The sequence below is a fragment of the Tamandua tetradactyla genome, chromosome 11, assembly GCF_023851605.1.
Source record: "Tamandua tetradactyla isolate mTamTet1 chromosome 11, mTamTet1.pri, whole genome shotgun sequence".
Classification (NCBI taxonomy): domain Eukaryota; kingdom Metazoa; phylum Chordata; class Mammalia; order Pilosa; family Myrmecophagidae; genus Tamandua; species Tamandua tetradactyla.
Genome location: NC_135337.1, coordinates 64,992,962 through 65,012,937, shown reverse-complemented (window position 1 = coordinate 65,012,937; position 19,976 = coordinate 64,992,962). Strand labels below are relative to the sequence as shown.

General features: G+C 42.4%; 1 protein-coding gene across 4 annotated transcripts in view; it reads left to right on the top strand.

Annotated features, from left to right (window-relative positions):
- Positions 1-19,976, top strand: part of PRKN (parkin RBR E3 ubiquitin protein ligase) — a 1,515,422-nt gene that overhangs the window by 1,432,656 nt on the left and 62,790 nt on the right. The window lies entirely within an intron of this gene.

Sequence of the window (19,976 nt, the reverse complement as noted above, 5' to 3'; positions counted from 1 at the left end):
TCCACTAGCCAGCGATCTTTGGAGATGAAGAAGGAAAATGCATCCTGGGGAGCTTCATGAAGCAGGAAGCCAGGAGAAGAAGCTAGCAGATGACGCCATGTTCGCCATGTGCCCTTCCAGATGAGAGAGGAACTCTGACTGTGTTTGCCATGTGCTCTTCCACTTGAGAGTGAAACCCTGAACTTCATCGGCCTTCTTGAACCAAGGTATCTTTCCCTGGATGCCTTAGATTGTACATTTCTATAGACTTGTTTAATTGGAACATTTTCTCAGCCTTAGAACTGTAAACTAGCAACTTATTAAATTCCCCTTTTTAGAAGCCATTCTGTTTCTGGTATATTGCATTCCAGCAGCTAGCAAACTAGAACAGTGTGCTTTGAAATTTATTGCTTTTTTGTATGTATGTTATTTTTCACAAAAAAAAGTTGATTCTGATGAGGAATGCTCAGCTATATGATGATATTGTGATCCATTGATTGTACACCTTGAATGATTAGATGGTATGTCAATATATACTGTATATCAATTGCATTAAAATAATAATAATAATAATGGAATGGGTGGTGTCTGCCTAGCCTGACTTTGTGCCATTCAAGGAGCTCTCCTTTTCAAATAAAAACTTTATTTTTTAATTAACCTCCTTAGAACTGGGGTGACCAACAGTATATTTCTTTGCCAATATGCTTGTCCCCAGAAAAAGGACCATGTGGCTCCTTTCTCAACTTTAGAAATTGGAGTGCAGGGAGCAGGAGACCCTCCACCCCAGCCATCCTGCTGCGAGCTTCCTCTTCACAGCCCTGTGCCCCTCTGTGGGTGCTGCCTTCAACATGGTCAGCTGTGATGCCAGTTGGGTTAAAGGAGCAGCTGCCAATCTGTACCCCACTGTCAGGGCATTTCCCGGCCCAGCCGGCCAACCCAAGCGTGGCCATTCACTCCCCTGCCTCCCCTGAGCCAATTCAGGTCCCAGCTTTCTCCCCCAACCAACACTGAAATAGTCTCATCTTAGGTTCCACCCCCAAACCAGCCAGATCCCAAGGCCTTTCAGGAAGCAGCTGCTGACCATCATTTACTCCATTAACCTGTGTTGATATCCTAGTGAAATGGCTAAAGCCTACATACTCTTTTCAGTTATTTATGAATATATATGTGTGTGTGTGTGTATATGTGTATATATGTATGTGTAATTAAACAGAAATAATATATTTTATGCATATGTATTTATTTTTTACATTAGCATAGCATGCTACATTTTTGTGTGCCATTTGCTAATTTATATATAAATTTATTATTTTGGTATTTTTGTAATGTATATGTTGCATTTTAAGTGGTCTTTCTGCCCATGGAAGGGAACTCAGACCAGAGCAGGCAGAAGAGGAGGCAGGACAGGGCCACAGCAGTTGTACAGGGAACACATACGTGATACCGATCAAAAGTGGCAAATTCTCTGTCCCATGTGCTCCAATGACCAATTCCTGAGACACCCGGGTTTCAAAGAGAAAGAGTTTATTGCTACGCGTGAAGAAGAATATAGGGCCCATAAAAGCCCCAAAATCTGTCTCTCTGAACTGCATGAGGATAATGACCACAGTTGCTCTAGATGATGTAATTGAGAGGTGATCTAATTATTGAGTGTGCTGCTTAGCAAGATGGTTTGGGAACTGGGGTGGGTTAGGTCTGGGCTGACTCGAGTTCTTTCACTAATAAACATTACAGGCTGTCTTTAGTGAACATAAGACTCTAAAACTTTAAAACAGGGTAAGGGGGTACAAGTGATGATCTATTACTGGTTTTTACAAACACAAGATAAAGGTGATATAGTTATATAATCATTATCAAAGATCAAGGCAGCTGGGTTACAGTTCAGTAATTTCAGGTATTTCCCTCTGGTCATTCTAATATACTAGAAAGTAAAACAGAAATATCTATATAATGATTCAGTAATCGTAGTCATTTGTTAAATCCCAGCTTCTTGGTTACATATGGGTGTAGGAAGCCATTGCCTGTGGACTTGACAGGTTTAAGCAAATCAACTAGAAAGGCCAACCTGGCTCCTGTTCTAGTCCTCCTCTCCCTCAGACTTCTTCATGACCTGGACTCTAGGCATTACCTGGCTGTTAGAGAAGGTAATGCAGTTTTGAAGGGAGCCCAGCCCACTGCCAGAATAAATCATAAGACCTGTGAGGCTCTAATCCAATAGAGAGGATGCTAAGCAAGGGTAGACGCAGCCTATTTTCAATCGCCCCTGTTTGGGTTTACAATATACCAGAATGGAACGGCTTTTAACAAAGGAATTTATTAAGTTGCAAGTTTAAAGTCTAAGGCCATAACCATGTCCAAACTAAGGCATCCAGGCTAAGATACCCTGATTCAAGAAAGGCTCATGAGTCCCAAATACCTCTCTTAGCTGGGAAAGCACGTGGTGGTGTCCCATTTCAAAAAGCCTCCCCAGAGGAATTTTCTTTCTGCATCTCTGAACATCTGGGTCTCATGTTGGCTGTGTGGGCTCTAAAGCTTTTAACAAAATGATTCCCTCTTAAAGAGCTCCAGTAAGTAACCCCACCTTGAATGGGTGGAGATCCATCTCCATGGAAACCACCTAATCAAAAGGTCCCACGCACAACTGCATGGGTCACATCTCCATGGAAATAACTTAATCAAAAAGATTCCACACTGCAATATTGAATCAGGATTAAAGTACAAGTCTTTTCTGGGTTACACAACAGTTTCAAACAGGCACGGCCCTTATGTCTCCTGTACAAATCACAGAAACTGGTAAACATCATCAGTGCTTAATAAGCATTTGTGGCATGAGTGAACGAATTTGTTCCTCGGCCACGTTAAGCTTTTACAGTCAGCCACTGTATTTACCTCTTCCGTCATGCCAGTCGCCATGGTACCCAGATTCTCTGAAACAGAGTGTCTCTGGGGCCTCATCAGCAAAACAGAGGTAATAAATCTTTCCTCACAATGAAACTAGAGCTTACAAGTGTCCTGGAAAAGCTGCAGTGGTTTATATTATTGCTTTTACAGTATTAACTTATTGATCTGCAAAACAGAATCAGTTCAGGGGAGGCAGCCTGTGTATAGTGTCTTTTGTCAAAAAACGTTCCAGCACATAAATTGTGTGTTTAACAACGCAATTTGTAAGCAACTCCAGATAATCATTTGTATGTGTGGATGGTAAGTTTTTTGTTTTGTTTTGAGGAATCTCAAACCATTGTGGACATTAAACATTCTGTTAATTCCTCCATTAATTAGCTGTGCTTGGTGCTACCAAAGCCCAGAGCTTTTGCCTACCATTTCGTGTGTGAATGGCTGCTGTATTTCAAATGGCACTTTTTCCCCATACCTCACGATTTGCCACCAAACCCTCCTTGCTGCCTTCCCGCCTGCCCTGCATTCAGTGGGATTCTCCCCGGCTGCCATCTGCTTCCTCCTAACAAACCGTATGGCCTGTGATGCGAGCCAGAGTCACATCTATCCTGCCCTTCTCATCTCACAGCAGAGCTTCTGGCCAGCTCACACCCAGGGCTCCTCAGGGCATCAGCCCAGGAACGGGGCTGCGGGCAGCTAGGAACACGCTGTGCCCCGCGAAGGCTCCAGCGGGCAACCCAGACCAGAGGGTGCCAGTCCTGCCAAAACCCCGAAAAGAAGCTTCTCCTAGCCTGGGATGTGTAAGTGCCTCCCGTCCACCTGATCCATAAAAGGCTGAACGCGTACTGGGTCCGGCAGATAAAACCCTCCTGGATACAGGCATTGCACGTCTATGAGACACACAGACACACTCACGCAAACTTCAGATAGCCTGCCAACACCCCTGCCCCGGGCCTCTGCCCCCGCCTGCCCTGGATCTGTCTGTCCAAGGGCAGCAGGGGCCCCTGCAACAAGCTGGTGACCCCAGCGGGTCCACCATGTGCCCAGGACCCATGCCCGTGACCTTGTCCATCCCGGCCCAGAAACTAAAAAACGGCCTGGCTTAGCACTTTTGTTCATGGACCCCGAAAGAAAGAATTTCACCTTCCTGTTTCAAATAGTCCCTGAAATATTTTTTTGATACTGCTTCTCAGCTGAAAAACAAGGCAGGGTAAACTTTATGAGAATGGATCTGCTACTCAGATTTATACAGATACATAGCAGTTCAATTGATCTGAGAGAGCTGTACGAACCTGGGTAATGAAAAAACAAAAAGCAAACTACCATTGAGAAAGCTTGTTTCTTTAAGCCGGTACTGAAGGTTGCAGTATAATATGGAACAGGACCATGAAAGAAAAGTGGGTCTGCAGCACTGACTTCAAATAGGGTTTTAAATTCTTATTCTAGGTATTGTTGTTTATTGCAAAATATCACGTCAAGGTTGGGGCTTGCTTTCATTTTTATAGTGACAGCCTTATGTGATTCCATTGAACCTTTTGGCAATCTGAAAATATTCAGCTAGCACACAACTTTCCCTTGAACTGACAAGTGCTTTCACTACAAAATCCTCTAGTCTATTCCCTTGGAAAGGGACCACCCCCAAGAAAACTGGGTTCTTTCCCACTACATTTTTGTGTGCCACTTGGTAATTTATTCTTGAAGATCCTGCTCAGAGAGCCATATGGCCATTATCAACTGGCACATTAGAGAAAGCATAATGGTCTAATCATCTAAGAGATTTTCTGTCAAATATGTTCATAGGTTGAGAGTATTCTCAACCATGGTGTTTGAAAAAATGACTTCCTCAATACAGTGTACGCTTGTAGACTTTTTTTAGGATATGTCAGGAAAAGGCAACCCCATTTTGTATGAGTTCTTTAGCCATTTCCTAATATTTTATTTTAATAAAGCAATGGAAAGAGGCACTGTGAAGTACCCCTCTGGATTCTCTTTTAAGATCCATGCCCAATTTCAATTAATGTTCTACGGGTCCGAGGAAATCCTGCAAATATTTTTGCCGACAGCTGTCACAGAACTCAATTTTCTTCCTTCAGGTCCTTCCTGCATCTGTGACAGCATCACTGCCACCCCCCACCCCACCCCCAGGCCAGTGGGAGGCATAGATGCCCCTCAGCCATCAGTAGCTTAGGGACTCATCCAAAATACCTTAGTTATATGAGAAATGGAAGATTTTTTTATTATTACAAAAGCAGAGCATGATTATGATGGAAATATCAGAAAATTGTAGATAAATAAAAAGGATCAAAATAGAGAGCAGCCATAATCCCACATAGCTGAAAGTCGGATTTTTTGGCTTATGGCTGTAAAGCTTCCTAGATATTCTTTTATAGCTACAGATATAGACACATATATATGCATGCGTATATATGTACATATATACGTGCACATACATACATAGTTATTTTAACAAAAATTGGTTTGTGCTGATGTGATGTTTTTATTGCCAGACCTCCCCCTTATTAGCATGTGCTTTTGGTCTTTGCATTCCTCTAAAGCCATTTTAATGGCAACATAGCATTGCACTTACGAGAACATGCCACCATTTATTTAAATAGTTAGGCAATTTCCAAATGTATCACAGTGGTGATAAATTCCCCTGCAGCATCATTTTTCCTGTATTCCTGGTTTTTCTCTAGGAGCTTCCTACAAGAGGATGTTTGAGGATCAAGATATGTGCATGTTTTTAAGGCTTTTGATAAAAAACATTTCCTCAGTTCTGTAAAGCACATTTTTATGGGCTTTAACATTTAAAAAATCAGGATAATGTTTTAAATCGATGTGTATGTTCGCTGTGGTGGAGGTTTTTTTCTTTCTTTTGTTAAGCTACTATTAAACCAAAAGTTCTTTTTGCACTGAATGTCATGTTAGAATGAAGGCATCCAAGTATTGTTAAATTGCCTCCCAGCAAACCATTGTGCCAGTGCTGTGTCTCCTGCTGGCAGAGGGTGTGGGCTTGCCCTTTTTCACATTTGCCTCCTTTCACGTTTACCAAATGATATGTAGCATTGTTTAATGTTTCTTGTCCATGTATTGCTAGGTGTATTATTCACTAACAGTTAACTGCAGTTAGCATATTTCTTCGAAATTATAATTTCGGTATTTTTGTTTTGTTTTTCATGCAGATTGACTCTCAATCTAAAATATGTGAACCCATATTTGTAAAAAGGTATTTAAAATGTTAATGACAAACATGGAACACTCTATATTATAGAGGATTTTATGCATATATCATTTGGTGATCTTAAGAGTTTAAGTATGAGAAAAAAAGGTGCATTTCTCTAAAGCTCCATTTTATTCAAAATAACCAATGATCCTAAACTCCCGGCTTGCCTTCTTTCAAATACTGATGTTGCACAATGTTCCAAAGGCAGTTAAGAAACTTTGTCCTCGCTGAATAATACCAGTGCTAACACCTTTTCTGTAGTTCCATATGTATTTTCTATGTGTTTCAGTGATGATATGACTTTGTTGACATCATAATTCATCATATGAAAGATGATCATAGATTTGCAAATTCCAGACTGTGGTAATATCGTTGAGCATGACTCAAGATGGAGCACAGATGGAGAGAAACGAATTGAGGATACATTTGAACTCTTAGCTGATCGCTGAACAGGAAGAGAGAAGAATCCACTGTGCTTCTAAGAAATGGAAATTTGGGGGAAGAAAGGGAGTTTAGAAATTGCTTATTGAAAGTCACTGTTTAACAATCGGTCAAAAATACATTTCAATGGGCTAAATACTGCCTAAGAACCCACTTTGTCGTGATATAAGGAGTTGTACCTAACATCATTATCGATGTATAGACCATAACTTCAGACATAATTCAAAGGAACAAAGTAAGGAGTTCCTATCAACTCCATCATGATTTAAGCATTTGAAGGTTTGAGTATCCTAAGCTGGTATCTCACTCCAAAACAAGAACATGGAAGCAACCCACTTTACATTTCGATGAATATGAGAGAAATAGCTAAACTATATCAATGTCCTTTCAGAGAGCAGTGAACTAAAACTTTAATTTAAAAAAATGAGAAAATCAGTCACTAGGTGGAAAGATTCTATTAAAAATGCAAGACTTGTGGCAAATCAAGTTGCAAGTATATGTAGGAGGAAAAAAATACCTGGGGATAGTCACCCCATCCATGTATCATTCATTGTCTTCTCTAGTTAGTGGGTTTGTTCCCAATGCTGGACCTGTACCAGGTAGGCCTTTTTTTTTTTCAGCTCAAAACTTAAATGCCTAGCAAAAGTACATGCTCAAAGAAAGATGAGTGCTGGCATTCTCCAAAGGAGGAGAGCAACGTAGGCTTTTATTTTAGACTTTTGTGACAACCTGAAGATTCCAACCCTCAGCAAAGTAAGATATATTTTTCAAAATTCACTGGAGTCCAAGGCCACTATTTCAGCTGCCACACTGAAAGCAACAGGTGTAAGGTCACAGTCCATTCTTTCTCATTCTTCTTTGTCGCTGCTCCTTCGAGTGTCCACCGGGGTATGAAATGCAGAGCATGAGGTTGTCGGGAGGGATCCTCCTGCTCCCCTTGGGTCCTGTTCACATTCCCTGGGAGTCCACCAGAAGCACGGATCAGGGGGAACTCCCTTCTAAATCAAAGAACTCAACAGCAGCTGCAGCTGTCAGAAAGTAGCAGCAGTCTTGAAAAAGCAGGACATGTGCACGTGACAATTAATGACTTTTTTCCCAAAATCCCTTTGCAAATCTTGTCATTGTGTGACAAAGCCTATTTCACACTACAGGATCTGTTCTTATTCTGTAATAAAGGCCTGTGAGATATTTGGGAATATAAAATCAGTATTCCGGTTAAGGAGATATAGAACTGGAGGAGATGGAAGGAAGCAATTTGATCATTGCGCCGATCTGCCCACCTGCAGTGAAAGTAAAAAATTATGAATCTGAGCTACACCATCGCAGCGAAAGGAGAATTAATCCCATTTTTTTAAAGATTCCAAAAGACATTATACTTTTCTGCTGGAAATCTACACCAATATTTACAGCCTTGCTCTATTTTTAAGTTTTCCAAAAGTATGTGGCTGCTGAGTTGAAAGAGGGTGTCAAGTTCTCTGTAGCAATAAAGGGGAAGGTGTGGCTGGCTGCTCAGTTACAATGACTTATTTGTTATAAGCATCCCCAGCTTTAGATGCAGAGCCTTCCCAGGGAAGAATATTTCATTTGACTCATGTTATTGTGCAGTGAGTGACATACACCATGATACATTTTTCCACAGAAAAGTCTTTCTGGCCGCCCGACCTCCCTACCCCCTCTCTCTCTCCGCCGGACCGCCGCGCGGCGCACGCGCCCCGCAGCAGCCGAGCCGCCCGACCTCCCTACCCCCTCTCTCTCTCCGCCGGACCGCCGCGCGGCGCACGCGCCCCGCAGCAGCCGAGCCGCCCGACCTCCCTACCCCCTCTCTCTCTCCGCCGGACCGCCGCGCGGCGCACGCGCCCCGCAGCAGCCGAGCCGCCCGACCTCCCTACCCCCTCTCTCTCTCCGCCGGACCGCCGCGCGGCGCACGCGCCCCGCAGCAGCCGAGCCGCCCGACCTCCCTACCCCCTCTCTCTCTCCGCCGGACCGCCGCGCGGCGCACGCGCCCCGCAGCAGCCGAGCCGCCCGACCTCCCTACCCCCTCTCTCTCTCCGCCGGACCGCCGCGCGGCGCACGCGCCCCGCAGCAGCCGAGCCGCCCGACCTCCCTACCCCCTCTCTCTCTCCGCCGGACCGCCACGCGGCGCACGCGCCCCGCAGCAGCCGAGCCGCCCGACCTCCCTACCCCCCTCCTCCCCCTCCTGCTCCGGCTGCCTTCACCGTGCTCCTCCGCCACCAGCCTCGACAGCCTTGCCGCCCTCACCTTTCCTCCTCCAGAACAACTACTGGGGGAGTGGAGATAATACAGAGCAGCTCCCGGAGCCACGAGGGAGATCAAAGGGACAGCGTACCCCATCCTGGAACGGCTGACTATCTGGGAGAACCAGCTCCGGTGAGATCACCAAGAGGCACGGGCTTTCCTGGGTGGGACAGCAAGCGACCGGAGTCCCTCCCTTCCACCTTCCCAGGCCAGCTGGTAGAATTGGACAGGCGGTCCCCTTAGGCCGCGGCGGCTGGTGCCCCCACCACACGAGGCCCCCCGGAACAACTGAGATAGTTGGGTCGGAAATCCCCAGACTGCGGAGAACAGTGACCGGGGGATCCCTTCCAAACACGTGACTCCCCCGTCGGCTGGGAGCAGTGCACTCTCCCGGGCTGCGACAGCTGGCGCCCTCCCGCCACGCTTGGTGCCCCGGGCCGACTAGCCAATTTGGCCGGACGCTCTCCTGTGCTGCGACAGCCGGCGACCCGCCCCGCGTTTGGAACCCCGGGCCGGCTGGCATTCTTCCAAGACGCTTCGGTTGCCGAACCTCCCCTACGGCGAGAGTTTTCCAGAGTTGAGGGACCCACAGCAACTTTCGCTGGTGGAACCCACAGACAGGCGTGTGCCACGTGCGCCACCTACTGGGCAGGATAGGAAGAACAGAACCCAGAGACTGCGCAGAAAAATCTTTCAACCCGTGGGGTCGAACACCCGGGGAAATCTGACTAAATGCCCAGACGCCAGCAGAAGATAACGGACCACGCTCAGAAAATTGAACATATGGCCCAGTCAAATGAAGAAACCAATAGTTCAAATGAGATACAGGAGCTGAAACAACTAATGCTGAATATACGAACAGAAATGGAAAACCTCTTCAAAAACGAAATCGATAAATTGAGGGAGGACATGAAGAAGACATGGGCTGAACATAAAGAAGAAATAGAAAAACTGAAAAAACAAATCACAGAACTTATGGAAGTGAAAGATAAAGTAGAAAAGATGGAAAAAACAATGGATACCTACAATGACAGATTTAAAGAAACAGAAGATAGAATTAGTGATTTGGAGGATGAAACATCTGAACTCCAAAAAGAAACAGAAACTATCCGGAAAAGAATGGAAAAATTTGAACAAGGTATCAGGGAACTCAAGGACAATGTGAACCGTACAAATATACGTGTAGTGGGTATCCCAGAAGGAGAAGAGAAGGGAAAAGGAGGAGAAAAACTAATGGAAGAAATTATCACTGAAAATTTCCCAACTCTTATGAAAGACCTAAAATTACAGATCCAAGAAGTGCAGCGCACCCCAAAGAGATTAGACACAAATAGGCGTTCCCCAAGACACTTACTAGTTAGAATGTCAGAGGTCAAAGAGAAAGAGAGGATCTTGAAGGCAGCGAGAGAAAAACAATCCGTCACATACAAGGGAAACCCAATAAGACTATGTGCAGATTTCTCAGCAGAAACCATGGAAGCTAGAAGACAGTGGGATGATATATTTAAGTTACTAAAAGAGAAAAACTGCCAGCCAAGACTCCTATATCCAGCAAAATTGTCCTTCAAAAATGAGGGAGAAATTAAAACATTCTCAGACAAAAAGTCACTAAGAGAATTTGTGACCAAGAGACCAGCTCTGCAAGAAATACTAAAGGAAGCACTAGAGTCAGATACAAAACGACAGAAGAGAGAGACATGGAGAAAAGTGTAGAAAGAAGGAAAGTCAGATATGATATATATAATACAAAAGGCAAAATGGTAGAGGAAAATATTATCCAAACAGTAATAACTCTAAATGTCAATGGACTGAATTCCCCAATTAAAAGACATAGACTGGCAGAATGGATTAAAAAACAGGATCCTTCTATATGCTGTCTACAGGAAACACATCTTAGACCCAAAGATAAATATAGGTTGAAAGTGAAAGGTTGGGAAAAGATATTTCATGCAAACAACAACCAGAAAAGAGCAGGAGTGGCTATACTAATATCCAACAAATTAGACTTCAAATGTAAAACAGTTAAAAGAGACAAAGAAGGACACTATATACTATTAAAAGGAACAATTAAGCAAGAAGACATAACAATCATAAATATTTACGCACCGAACCAGAATGCCCCAAAATACGTGAGGAATACACTGCAAACACTGAAGAGGGAAATAGACACATATACCATAATAGTTGGAGACTTCAATTCACCACTCTCATCAATGGACAGAACATCTACACAGAGGATCAATAAAGAAATAGAGAACCTGAATATTACTATAAATGAACTTGACTTAACAGACATTTATAGGACATTACATCCCACAACAGCAGGATACACCTTTTTTTCAAGTGCTCATGGATCATTCTCAAAGATAGACCATATGCTGGGTCACAAAGCAAGTCTTAACAAATTTAAAAATATTGAAATCATACACAACACTTTCTTGGATCATAAAGGAATGAAGTTGGAAATCAATAATAGGCGGAGGGCCAGAAAATTCATAAATACATGGAGGCTCAACAACACACTCTTAAACAACAAGTGGGTCAAAGAAGAAATTGCAAGAGAAATTAGTAAATACCTAGAGGCAAATGAAAATGAAGATACAACATATCAAAACTTATGGGACGCAGCAAAGGCAGTGCTAAGAGGGAAATTTATTGCCCTAAATGCCTTTATCAGAAAAGAAGAAAAGGCAAAAATGCAGGAATTAACTGTCCATTTGGAAGAACTGGAGAAAGAACAGCAAACTAATCCCAAAGCAAGCAAAAGGAAAGAAATAACAAAGGTTAGAGCAGAAATAAATGAAATTGAAAACATGAAAACAATACAGAAAATCAATAAGACCAGAAGTTGGTTCTATGAGAAAATCAACAAGATTGATGGGCCCTTAGCAAGATTGACAAAAAGAAGAAGAGAGAGGATGCAAATAAATAAGATTAGAAATGAAAGAGGAGACATAACTACTGACCTCACAGAAATAAAGGAGGTAATAACAGGATACTATGAACAACTTTACGCTAATAAATACAACAATTTAGAAGAAATGGACAGGTTCCTGGAAAGACATGAACAACCAACTTTGACTCAAGAAGAAATAGACGACCTCAACAAACCAATCACAAGTAAAGAGATTGAATTAGTTATTCAAAAGCTCCCTAAAAAGAAAAGCCCAGGACCAGACGGCTTCACATGTGAATTCTATCAAACATTCCAGAAAGAATTAGTACCTACTCTCCTCAAACTCTTCAACATAATCGAAGTGGAGGGAAAACTACCTAATTCATTCTATGAAGCCAACATCACCCTCATACCAAAACCAGGCAAAGATATTACAAAAAAAGAAAACTACAGACCAATCTCTCTAATGAATACAGATGCAAAAATCCTCAATAAAATTCTAGCAAATCGTATCCAACAACACATTAAAAGAATTATACATCATGACCAAGTAGGATTCATCCCAGGTATGCAAGGATGGTTCAACATAAGAAAATCAATTAATGTAATACACCATATCAACAAATCAAAGCAGAAAAATCACATGATCATCTCAATTGATGCAGAGAAGGCATTTGACAAGATTCAACATCCTTTCCTGCTGAAAACACTTCAAAAGATAGGAATACAAGGGAACTTCCTTAAAAAGATAGAGGGAATATATGAAAAACCCACAGCTAATATCATCCTCAATGGGGAAAAATTGAAAACTTTCCCCCTAAGATCAGGAACAAGACAAGGATGTCCACTATCACCACTATTATTCAACATTGTGTTGGAAGTTCTAGCCAGAGCAATTAGGCAAGAAAAAGAAATACAAGGCATCAAAATAGGAAAGGAAGAAGTAAAACTATCACTGTTTGCAGACGATATGATACTATATGTAGAAAACCCAGAAAAATCCACAACAAAATTAATAGAGCTAATAAATGAGTACAGCAAAGTAGCAGGCTACAAGATCAACATTCAAAAATCTGTAGCTTTTCTATACACTAGTAATGAACAAGCTGAGGCGGAAATCAAGAAACGAATCCCATTTACAATCGCAACTAAAAGAATAAAATACCTAGGAATAAATTTAACCAAAGAGACAAAAAACCTATATAAAGAAAACTACAAAAAACTGTTAAAAGAAATCACAGAAGACCTAAATAGATGGAAGGGCATACCGTGTTCATGGATTGGAAGACTAAATATAGTTAAGATGTCAATCCTACCTAAATTGATTTACAGATTCAATGCAATACCAATCAAAATCCCAACAACTTATTTTTCAGAAATAGAAAAACCAATAAGCAAATTTATCTGGAAGGGCAGGGTGCCCCGAATTGCTAAAAACATCTTGAGGAAAAAAAACGAAGCTGGAGGTCTCGCGCTGCCTGACTTTAAGGCATACTATGAAGCCACAGTGGTCAAAACAGCATGGTATTGGCATAAAGATAGATATATCGACCAATGGAATCGAATAGAGTGCTCAGATATAGACCCTCTCATCTATGGACATTTGATCTTTGATAAGGCAGTCAAGCCAACTCACCTGGGACAGAGCAGTCTCTTCAATAAATGGTGCCTAGAGAACTGGATATCCATATGCAAAAGAATGAAAAAAGACCCATCTCTCACACCCTATACAAAAGTTAACTCAAAATGGATCAAAGATCTAAACATTAGGTCTAAGACCATAAAACAGATAGAGGAAAATGTTGGGAGATATCTTATGGATCTTACAACTGGAGGTGGTTTTATGGACCTTAAACCTAAAGCAAGAACACTGAAGAAGGAAATAAATAAATGGGAGCTCCTCAAAATTAAACACTTTTGTGCATCAGAGAACTTCATCAAGAAAGTAGAAAGACAGCCTACACAATGGGAGACAATATTTGGAAACGACATATCAGATAAAGGTCTAGTATCCAGAATTTATAAAGAGATTATTCAACTCAACAACAAAAAGACAGCCAACCCAATTACAAAATGGGAAAAAGACTTAAACAGACACCTACCAGAAGAAGAATTACGGATGGCCAAGAGGCACATGAAGAGATGCTCAATGTCCCTGGCCATTAGAGAAATGCAAATCAAAACCACAATGAGATATCATCTCACACCCACCAGAATGGCCATTATCAACAAAACAGAAAATGACAAGTGCTGGAGAGGATGCGGAGAAAGAGGCACACTTATTCACTGTTGGTGGGAATGTCAAAGGGTACAACCACTGTGGAAGGCAGTTTGGCGGTTCCTCAAAAAGCTGAATATAGAATTGCCATACGACCCAGCAATACCACTGCTAGGTATCTACTCAAAGGACTTAAGGGCAAAGACACAAACGGACATTTGCACACCAATGTTTATAGCAGCGTTATTTACAATTGCAAAGAGATGGAAACAGCCAAAATCTCCATCAACAGAAGAGTGGCTAAACAAACTGTGGTATATACATACGATGGAATATTATGCAGCTTTAAGACAAGATAAACTTGTGAACCATGTAATAACATGGATGGACCTAGAGAATATTATGCTGAGTGAATCCAGCCAAAAACTAAAGGACAAATACTGTATGGTCCCACTGTTGTGAATGGACATTCGAGAATAAACTTGAAATATGTCATTGGTAACAGAGTTCAGCAGGAGTTAGAAACAGGGTAAGACAATGGGTAATTGAAGCTGAAGGGATACAGATTGTGCAACAGGACTAGATACAAAAACTCAAAAATGGACAGCACAATAATACCTAATTGTAAAGTAATCATGTTAAAATACTGAATGAAGCTGCATCTGAGCTATAGGGTTTTTTTTTTTTGTTTTTGTTTGCTTGTTGGTTTGTTTGTTGTTGTTGTTTTTTACTATTACTACTACTTTTATTTCTTTTCTTTATATTAACATTTTATATCTTTTTCTGTTGTGTTGCTAGTTCCTCTAAACTGATGCAAATGTACTAAGAAACAATGATCATGCATCTATGTGATGATGTTAAGAATTACTGAGTGCATATGTAGAATGGTATGATTTCTAAATGTTGTGTTAATTTCTTTTTTTTCTTTCCGTTAATAAAAAAAAAAAATAAAAAAAATAAAAAATAAAAAATAAATAAATAAATAAATTATGTTTATTTCATTTATTTAAAAAAAAAAAAAAAAAAAAAGTCTTTCTGAACACAGAAATGCTTTGTCACTGGGAATGTAAGCAGGGGAAATGCTGATACATTTTTGGTGGCTCTTAATTAAATTGGACTTGTTTGTGCCATTGGCATCATTAACACAGGAAAATATGTTTGAGCTACAGCTAGGTTTGTGATATTTGCTCAGTTTTTAAGACTGTTTGAGCTTGTCTTATTTAATCTTATTTATCCTTCAAGACCCAAAGTGTCACTAGGGCTGTGAAATTTAGCCAGACTGCCCAGTAAGAGCAACCCACTCTTTATTCTGAAACTGCTCCAAACTCTAGAGAGCATTTACCTCTTCGTAGGGTAGGTATCTGTATATGTGTCTGTTTCTTTCTTTCCCTCCTTTAAAATAAGCCTGTATTAAGCATCTACTCCGTGCTAAGTGCTGGCTACAGCGGCATTGGGAATACAGAGTGAAATGGCTAAATTCCCTCCAAGTAGAGCTTGCAGTCTAGAGGAGGAGACAGGTGAGAAAATGCCTGCTGCAGGGCAATGGAAATTCAGATCAGGCAGGTGTGGGGCTGCCCGAACACTAGGAGGAGGCACCAACCAGAGGCTGTGGCAGAGGGAAGTGTGCTTAAAAATTTCTAACTCAAGAACCAAAGTATCACCCTTAAGAGCTGTGCAAAGAAGGCTGCGGCGGGGGGGGGGGGGGGGGGGGATCGCTCGGAAGGAGAGACGAGGGTGTGGCACTCCCCTAACTGAGCCTGGAGGAGGAGAGGGCCTGGGCCCCTAGTTTGTGCTCCCAGCCCTGCTCCCACACTGCCCCACCTGTAGGTGAAAAGCTAGTGGGAACAGTGAATGCTCTCATTCAAAACAGCAACTAACCTGATGAGCATTTTGAGCTTTCTCCACAGAGAATGAGCTCATTTCTGAGCTATTAAGCCTTTTGAAAATTTGGTTCTAGTCACAGAGGGAAATCCTATTTCAGCATAAGGTGTTAGCTCACTCTAATTAGCCCTAGAAATATTCACTGAATGCCCCTTTGTGGTCAGCACAATTCAAATCATTGGGCAGTTGTTTTGTTTTGCTTTTTTAAGAGAATAACATTCTATGCAATGTCAGAAGGAAAAGGGAACACTTCCATCATAAAGATTATAAAGCCAGACACTCCACAGAGCCTTCGATTTTTACAATCTCTGCAGGTAAACCAAGCAGGGGAAAAGAGGTGTTGCACAGTGAACATTTTCCATGTTTCCATTTCATTGTTATTTGGCTTAGCAAATGTCTCTTGTGAGATGGGACAGAAAAGGTATCCACACATTTCATTTCACTCATCCATAATCTGCCCATTATCTAGTGGAGGTACTTGCTCTTTAGCTGCCACTTAATTATCTTGCTTTGCATTTCTTTTGCAGAGCAAGAAAATTGGAAGGGGTAAATCGCCTATGCAGGGGAAAGGGTCTTTTAAGTCTGGGCTTCATTTTATAATTTAGTAAGACACAGCAAGGTGGGAGTGTTGCCGCCTGATAACATTTTTCAGGACACTGAAGGCATTTGGCATCACCTAGACCCACAACCCCTGCAGGCAGGTGTTATCTTATGCTAGCACGGGTCTTGGAAGTCTTGGAAGCAGGTCTTGGTGGATGGGCTGTCGGTGAGGTCTCCGTGGAAGGCATTGCTAAGTGTTTAGAGCTTTAGCCATGGTCTGCTGGTCAGGACAGAGTTCCATGCCACTGTGGGAAACCCTCACACTTTATTAGGCATCCCCAGTCTGGGAACCTCCTAAAGGGCGCTTAACATTTGAAGTTAGGAGTTAACTTTCGCGCACAGACCCCTGACTCTCTCATCTCTTTTCTCTCTCTTTGAACTGCAGTATTCATTACTGATAATTAGGGCAGAGGTTCAACACGCCTGAGGCCGAGTAGAACCTTAGACAGCAGATGCCTGGCCCCAGAAATCTCCAAGTACCTATGAAAACCCCAAATGCCATCCTCGTGGGAAGTAGTTGAGGGTTTGAGATTTACTTCAGCTTCTGTCATTACTAGGTGTTTTAACTTCGAGTGAAATCCAAATCGCGATTCTAACCTTTAAAATTAATTTGTTAGCTCCGAAGTGCCTCTGGCTCTTGGTAGCATGGGACCTTTTACCTCATTTTGTCAGAATTTTTCTGAACTGCCATGAATGAAAGCCCCTTTGCTAAAATCGTGCAAGACTGAGGCCTTCTCATGAGACAGCCAGCTTGATATTTCACACTTAAAAGCGAACATCTTTCGTGTGGGTCACGGTGGCTCAGTGGCAGAGTTCTCACCTGCCGTGCTGGAGACCCGGGTTCGAGTCCCAGTGCCTACCCATGCAAAAAAAAAAAAGCAAATGTCTTTCACACAAACACCGCCATTGACTAAATCAAGAGACTGCAATAATACTAGGTCAGGACAAAGATGTCAAGCAAGTGTGGATTCCTATGACATGACGTTGGCTAAGTCCATCCTGTAATGCCATTTCCACGCAGGCTGGCGTGGCAGCCACCAGAAGCAGGTATCTGTTTGTAGAACACCCTGGTCAAGGCAAACTCCATCCAGGATTCTTAATCTGGGTCCTTGGTACAACATTTAACCAGAGGGAGCAAGCAGGAAAATCAGACACCCGGAGGCATGGTGAAAGTCGAGATAACCTGGGACCTTCTTATTTCCTACTCTCTTTTAACAAAGAAATCACAACATGTGACAGGAAAATGCACCCTTCCACCTCATTTTCCTTAATTTGACTTATTTTCTGCACTCTGTAGAGCTTTCCCCCCATCACAGTGCAAACTAGAAACCCACCTGATTCTTCCAAAGGATAAAAATAAACAGAACATCTGGGGAAAACATGTTTCATTTTCTTTGTTACAAACTCTTTATTTTTGTTTCTTCCCTCTGTCTCCCCACCTTACCAAAATCCAGTTACTAATGAAATTTTGAAGAAGTTCTGCTTATTTTTTGATCTGTAGTACCTTAACTGACCAGTACCTGGCCAGTAGTCCTCAGACTAAATGTCTCTTCGGGACCTGTGCTGGCCAGGAGACTGGTCCCCACCTGTGTGTGGCTCCTGAGTACTAGGGATGCGAAGTCCCAAAATGAGATGCACCGTCAGTGAAAAATACAAATCAGATTTCAAAGACTTAGCAAAAAGAAAGAACCAAAGATATGTAGAATGACTTCTTAATCACTTTCATATTGATTACATGCCAAAGTGAGACTATTTCCTATATATGGGGTGAAATAAAGCGTTAAAGTTAATTTGCCTGATTCTTTTCACTGATTTAATGGGACCACTAGATCCCTTAAAATTACAACTGGAGCTCAGTCTGTTGCCATTGGACAGCCCAGTTCTAGACTGTGCCCTTTGGCCAATGGTTTAAAAAGCAAACACACAAAATATGGCAGAGATTCCACTCTCGGAGCGTAGTCTAGCTGGATTTTATTAGTAATGCATTCCCGGTATCTAAAATTGATTCTTTTGAGGGAGTATTTTCTCTCCACCTCCCTTTGCCTGGCTCTAAGGATCCAGGCTTCCCACTCCTCAACCTGAACCCCACAACTGTCCACAAAGCAGTGTCTCCCTGTTTTTGGTCTCTGCTCCCCATGCTGTGTCTCCAGCTGTGCCTGCCCCCTCCAGCACCTGGCTCTCCTCAGCACCTCCAACTCACAAGTTCTAGATAAGAACACACTGGCCTCAAGCCCATTTGAATTAGTGTTCTTTGAATGCTGTCATTTCTTAAAAACTCAACAGGTCTCAGTTTTCCTTTCACTTCCTTCTGGAGACCTATCCTGACTGCCCCAGGCTAGCAGGTGCTCACACCTGTGCTGGCTCACACAGTACCTTGTGCTGGCTCCTTCTAGACACGTAGACCACAGCAGACCATAAACTCCATCCAGGCAAGAAGAATTCCACCATTTGCCATTTGCACCATTCAGCACCCTATCAGGCATGTAGCACGTTCTCGATATGTAGAAGGAGGGTTGGGTAATGGGAGGGTGGGATGAATTGTGACTCATGAGACTGGAAATTATATCTTATCATCTTTGTACACCAACAGGGCACCTCTACCTTATGGGTCCTTAGCACATCTTGGTTGAACAAGCAAGCTAGAGCAGTGCTTCTAAACTCTAAGAGGCACACAAATCACCTGGAGGTTATGTTAAAATGCAGACCCCAACTGAGTCAGACAGGGATGGGCCTGAGATTCTGCATTTCTCACAAGCTCCCACCTGACACTGATGCTGCTGGTCTGAGGACCAATTTGAAGTAGCAGGGAGCTGGAGGATTAGTTCTTTCACATTGATTTTGGCCTTCAACAGGATTGGGTTTCCCATGAATTCATGTCTCATTAATGCCCTAACTGACAGTGGCTTTTCCAGGCCTCCTTCTCATTGCCTATTCCCTCCCTTGCCCCTGACTTCAGAAGATTCATAGTGGGTATCTCTCTCTGTTAGGAAAGTCAGAGGCACAGGTGTCATCTCCTTCATATAACTTTCTTATCAACATATTATGTCTCAGGATTCTGCCTTCCCACAAGCCTCAAAAAGATGGCCCTCTTCCATTTCAGAGCCATCATCCTTTGAAAGTGTTTGGATATCCCTGGCTTTGACTTTTGCTAGGACTTTTACCCTCTCCTTCTGGCATATGATTATATCTTTGTATAGAATTGATACAGTTAAATCAGTGGATTAAAATTATTGGCTCAAAGGTCACTCAAGAGCTCCTTCTTGCTCAATGTCTTTGGTCTCAATCCTCTCAGGCTTGATGTCGTCCTTCTCATCTCTGGGTTTTGGTGATCCTGCACCCTCCACGTGCTTCTCCGAAGTTAAGACTTTTCCAGTTTCTACTGCTCCTTCATTCTACAAATATTCATCAATTCTGTCCACATGCCAACTGCTCTGCTAGACCTGGCAGTGTAAGGAGTACAGGTGGCCCAGCCCTCACCGAGCGTAAAGCCTAGCAAAGGAAAGTAAATGGATGATTAAAATGCACCAACCTAAATTCTGTAGGATCGATACATGCATGAGTAGTTTTTTTGAGACTACAGCAGGTCC